The 6,000-nt window shown below is 43.4% G+C and overlaps 1 pseudogene across 1 annotated transcript in view; it reads left to right on the top strand.

Annotated features, from left to right (window-relative positions):
• Window positions 1-1,775: 1,775 nt before the first annotated feature.
• LOC311619664 (nuclear prelamin A recognition factor-like) overlaps window positions 1,776-6,000 on the top strand; it is a 29,314-nt pseudogene continuing 25,089 nt past the window's right edge. The window contains exons 1-2 of the transcript in view: window positions 1,776-1,869; window positions 1,991-2,100. The product of the transcript in view is annotated as a nuclear prelamin A recognition factor-like (transcript). The remainder of the gene's footprint in view (window positions 1,870-1,990; window positions 2,101-6,000) is intronic.

Here is a 6,000-nt window from a genome sequence, read left to right as displayed (position 1 = left end):
ATAAATCAATAAAGCAGAAAGATAAAGACAATAAAGAGGAAAAAAGAGGGGGGGGAAAGAGTGGTGCTTATCTTTGCAGAGTTTAGTACTTCCTGGGTGCTCCTTTGAATGCTGCTCTTCTGACGATTGCAGCTGACTGTGTCAATTCTAAGGAGGTACTTAGGTGCTAACCACTGTCAGAAACTGTCCTCCTTTGGCTTTCAGCAACCTGTTTGGAGCTTCAAGCGAGCCACAGTTTTTATCTCTCCACAGGACTTGGCTGAACATGGGAGAGGCCAAGCAGGACTCTAAGTCTGGTTTGTTAGTAGCATGGGGCCTAGGATGGTCAGCAAACTTCCCATTGTTCCCTGGGCTCTGCCTCCATCTGCCTTCAACTGTCAGCCAGCTGTCAATCTTAATTGGTCAAGTCTGTTTCTGAAAGGGCTTTAGGTAGATTGGGATTATAGACACCTGGATCTCCTGTGAAAGTGAGGTGCTGTTCAAATTTCAGGGAAAGTAGTGGGTGTGTTTTCCTGTCCCAGATCCACTCCTCTGAGAGTGTCCCAGAATATCCCTCTGCCCTCGGCTGGGCAGAGATTCTTATGTGCAGTTCAGTGGGATCAGCTGAGTACTAGTAGATTCTATCAGCTCTCCCATGTGGAGAGCTGGTGCTTCCCCCGAATCAGGTTACTGGGATAGTGGGGTAGAGGGCTTAAGTCACTGACGCCCCTTAAGACTATTCAAACTTGTAGGCTTGGCCTCTACTGCAGTCTCCTCAGCAAAGGTCAAGATGCAGGGCATAGCAAGCAGGGCTCCTGTGGGTGGAGTAGATTGTATCACCTAGGGTGTGTGTGTGTGTGTGTGTGTTTTCTTTTCCTGAGCTGTGGCTTCTGGAAGGGTCTAGTGTCTCTTAGGAAATATGGCCCTTTGGTTCGGTGGGAAAGGGGAGAGGGGGCGGCGGTGGTGGTTACCACTGAATGCAGTACTGGAAAGGTCTTCCCCCAATGCTTTCTACCCCAGTCTTTCCTTAGGCACTTTGAGTCTGCACCACCCTCTCTCCACCAAAGCCTGGGTGAGTGACTGCAAATAAAATTCCTATACTCTGGGTTGAAAAAGAAAAAAACAGAAACCTGAGGCTTTATCCATGACCGGCTCTGGTGACCAGCTCCAGTCTCCCTGGCAGCCATCAGCCCTGCAGCCTTTCAAGGCTGAATGATACGTGAGTCGCTGTTCTTGGCTCTGCTGCCCTGGGCTGTGGAGCCCAGACTGGGTTCCAGGCCTTAATCTTCGCAGGTATAAAACCCTCCCATGGCTGAGAGATCCCTCAGCCCTCTTGTGACCCATGGAAGTTGGGTTAGCCTCTCTTGTGACCTCGCCTTTCCTACCAGTCTTCAGGTGTTTTCTGTCCTTCTTTGACATGTCTCCTCCTCAGCTGAACCTCAGTTGGTAAACTGAATGAATATTCCCCAATTTAGTTTTATTTCTAGTCTGGCCCTGAGAGGAGGTATTAAAAAGATCTGCCTATTTGGCTGCCATCTTCTCCCCAATCTCACCCTCTGTTCTTAAGTGATGAACTACCCTATCTGGTACTTAGTGTTATAGTAAACCAGCTTAACTGTTTTCCAAACATTGGCCTGTGGTAAGGCATCAAATTTGATAAAAACCGTGTAAGGTTCTAACTATACGATAACTAGCATTTGTGCTACTAATTAGCAGATGCCTCTTCAGCCTTCTTCTCAATTGATCCTCCCATCCTTGTGGAGGAAGGAGAGAGGGCATAGCCATGATGCCTCACTATGGGCAAGGAGACCTGTTATGTTCCTTGCCCAGGTTATACCTTAGAAATTGCAGTTGTGTCACGATGCAAACCTTTAACAGCATGGATCAGAAGTATGTCCCAGTCTTCCTCTCTGCCTAATGCTTTCTGAATTTAAATTGAAGCTGATGTGAAATCAATATAGCCAAAGAGAAGTACATTTAATAAACATTTTTAATGTCCCTTGTGTTTCAGGTGATGCAGCAGTGAACAAGAAAGATGAGATGCCACTCACACAGTGTGCCTTCAGCAAGGATGGAGTCCTGGTGGCTGCAGATCAGCCTCACTGGATGCCCAAGCAGTTGGTGATGATATGGACACTAGGAATATATTTTTTAAAGCATTTATTTAAATATGTTATCCTTAGGCTAATACACCAGATATGCATTTCTACTAAAATCAAATAACCAGGAACATTTTAAAAGCACAAATTAGTTAATGTACTATTGCCTTGGAACCATAGAGGAAAAGAAGTACAAGACAGAAAGACTCAAAGGGATTTTTTAAAATGTTGTAAACCATTTTCACCTGTGAGTCCATGCAAGTCACTTCACCTCTTTCTGCTTCCATTTCCTTACCTACAAAATAAGAATTGGAACAGAACCTACCCCATTGTGTTATTGGAAAGGACAAGTGAACTAACCGAAAGCACCTAGTATAAGTCTGGCTCATAATAAACAATTCCCTGAAACCTTCGTTATTTCTTTTTGTTTTAATTTATTGGGTTGACATTGATTAATAAAATTATATAGGTTTCAAGTCCACAATTCTAAATATAAGAAATGCATCATCTGTACATTGTATTGTGTGTTTACCACCCGAAGTCAAGTCTCCTTCCATCACCATTTAGCCTGCCTTTATCCTGTTCTATTTCCCCCACCCCCTTTCCCTCCATTAATCATAATACTGTTGTCTAGTCTATGTCTATGAAGGGTTTTTTTTCTTTGCTTAGTCCCTTCACCTTTTTCACCAATCCCAAACCCCCTCCCCCTCTGAGAGCTGAGATCCTGTTTTCTGTATCTATGAGGTCTGTTTCTATTTTGTTTGTTAGTTTATTTTGTTCATTAGATTCCACATATAAGTGAAATCATATGATACTTGTCTTTCTCTGACTGGTTTATTTCACTTAGCATAATACTCTCAAAGCCCCATCCATTCTGCCACAAAAGGTAAGATTTCCTTCTTTTTTACAGCTGAACAGTATTCCATTGTGAAAATGTACCTCAGCTTTTTTATCCACTCAACTACTGATGGGCGCTTGGGCTGCTTCCAAATCCTGGCTATTGTAAATAATGCTTCTATGAACAGAGGAGTGCATATATTCTTTTGAGTTAGTATTTCAGCTTTCTCTGGATATATTCCCAGAAGTAGAATTGCTGGGTCATAAATCAGTTCCATTTTTAATTTTTTTGAGGAAACTCCATACTGCTTTCCACAGTGGCTGCACCAATCTGTATTCCCACCAACAGTGTACGAGGATGAAACCTTTATTATTTTCATGTGAGTTATTTCCCAGGTATAAGGTTCTCCCTCCTCCCAACTGGTGGGCAGAGTTGTGACATTGCTGGCACCTGTCACAGGGACATCTCCAGGACATTGAGCCATCAATCAGCGCCTGCCAAAGTGTCCTGGAGCCCACCCCTTCCTATTCTGCCCTGGATCCAACCCTCTCCTGTTCCTCCCCTTAAAAAGGACCCCCAGACCAGCCACGTGCTGCTGATCCTCCATGTCCAGGTGGCAGCCCGGCTGGGTCCATCTCCCCTCCCAACTCCTTCAATTCTGATTTCTCTACCTCCGTAATGAGTCCCGCTCATTACTGGGGAATAAACTTTACTTTAAAACTTTTTGGTGATCAGTTTCCTGCACCTCAAACCTTATACCAGGCATTTCTCTTTACCCATTAATGTTAAATTTTATCTTTTATTTCTCACCCACTCTTAGGTTGCCTTTCTGTCCTCCCTGAGATTTACAATCACTTTCAATTTAATATCCACCATTAATTTAATTCAAGTTCTGTTAGCATCTATCTCTTCTAGACCATTAATGAGTCTGCTGGATATAATGTAATAAAGATCCCCAGAGCAGCCCAGCAGACATTGCTATTAATCACTGTTTACTTCTGCAGAGCCTGTGTTCATACTTCATGGCTATTTCCAGGCCCACTTGAATAAACTCACCTAATATGACTCTATGTTTGAATAATGTCGAACTCCTTTTAAAAGCCATGGTACGTAGTGCTGCTGATGGGGGCCTTGACCTCGGCCCTCAGCCTGGGCTGGCACTGCTGGGGGTGCATCTGAGCATCTGTGGGCTGTGATGTTCCCTCTGCAATACTCTCCCTCCATTACAGACCCCATTCCCCCCCACACAAGAAAAATCTCTCAAATTCCACTGTTAGAAATTCAGTCCTTGCCAAAACCGGTTTGGCTCAATGGATAGAGCATCGGCTTGGGGACTGAAGGGTCCTGAGTTCGATTCCAGTCAAGGGCATGTACCTTGGTTGTGGGCATATCCCCAGTAGGGGGTGTGCAAGAGGCAGCTGATCGATGACTCTCATCGATGTTTCTAACTCTGTCTCTCTCCCTTCCTCTCTGTACAAAATCAATAAAATATATATTAAAAAAAAAATTCAGTCCTTGAAGTTAAACAATCCTGCTCCCCTGGAAAGGGTGATATAGTAACTGCATATTGTTATTAATGCCTTTAAATTATTTCTGGAACAAGGAAATTAATAATAAAATAGATCTCATTTTCCATGAGATGATTCCCATGATTTCTAGGCCAGTTCCTTTGGGACAGCCAAGCCAGGCCACTGTGGCAAGGTTGAGAGCAGCATGCTGTGTAGGGAGTGGGAATGAAAGGAAGGCAAAAAAAAAAAGGGGGGGGGGGTTGGATTTGGGGATGGTCACACTAAACACAACCTCACCTCTTTCATTTCCCTCCAGAGTTGGCTGATCTAACCCTGCTCCTCCATATTACTGCCTCATCCCCAGCCTCCTAACATCTGTCAAAACCCCATCAGTTTGACCAGATCTGAATTTATAAACACTTGCTACCTCTTTCTCTGGGAGCCATGAGGTGTTTTTATGTGGTTAGAGGTACCATCTAGGACTTGCAGGCCAGATATGGGTTCTAGCCCTGAATTCAGCACTTACACACTATCAATTCTCTCACCTTCACAATGAGAGGAATATTAGCTACTTCAAAGAACTGTGGAAGTCACAGAGATTTTATACCAGGTGTCAAGTATCACTTCAAATCTCACTGCTACCAGGGAAAAGTAGGTTATGTTGATAGAAAGTTTTTCAGAGAATAAAAAGAGTAATATTTAGTGAGTCTGATAATGTTTATACCTTTGATGGTTTGAATTTAAATCACACTTGGATACCAAAAAATATCTTAAAGCTAGAGAAGACCTCTTGGGTCCTCTGGCTCAATTTCTTACTCTAATTAGGAAGCCCACACAGCCTTGCTACTCAAATTATGGAAGGTTCTTGAACCAACAGCATGAGAATCACCTGGGAGCTTGTTAGAAATGCAGCACCTTGGGCTTCACCCTCAATCTAGCCATGCCACCCAAGAGTCTGAATTTTAACAAGAGATTTATATGCACATTAAAGTTTAAGAATCATTGCTCTAAATAATGTCCTTCATAGGTAGTCTGAGAATTCATGGCTTAACAAAGTCTTCATATGGTATGATGTGTGAGTGTGTTGGGGGGCGGGGGGGCAGGCAGAACTTTGAAATGTCACAAAACTCCTTTCCAAAAACAATGAACCTTTAAGGATGCTATTCCAAAACAGGAGCAATAGCATGTACAATTGGAAGTGCTCACCTTACTCCTTTTGACTTTGAACCAAGTTTCTTGAGTTTTTTGTTTTTGTCTCTTTCTGTTCTCTGGGTCATTTTACTTCACGAGTTTTTTTCTAATTCCCATTTGGGAACCTTGGCACCACAATAACAGGAAGGATTAATATTTATCTCATTTTCAATCCAGTTTCTGGATAGACGGGTTGTTTTCTCAGCAGCCAGGGCCTATGTGCAGAGGTGGGTGTGGATGCAGACGTACGCACCCCGGGGCTGATGGACTGTGACTTCTAAAGTTCAACAAAAATCAGTGGGCAGAGTACAATCTAGTTCACCTTTGCTTTCAGTTTTTGCACTGACATCTGAAAATTAAAGACCGGCCTGCAGAACCAACTGGT

The sequence above is a fragment of the Pipistrellus hanaki genome (assembly GCF_964339955.1).
Source record: "Pipistrellus hanaki genome assembly, chromosome: 3".
NCBI classification, from domain to species: Eukaryota; Metazoa; Chordata; class Mammalia; order Chiroptera; family Vespertilionidae; genus Pipistrellus; species Pipistrellus hanaki.
The sequence above is the reverse complement of the archived record's forward strand: the minus strand, read 5'-3'. Positions and strand labels throughout refer to the sequence as shown.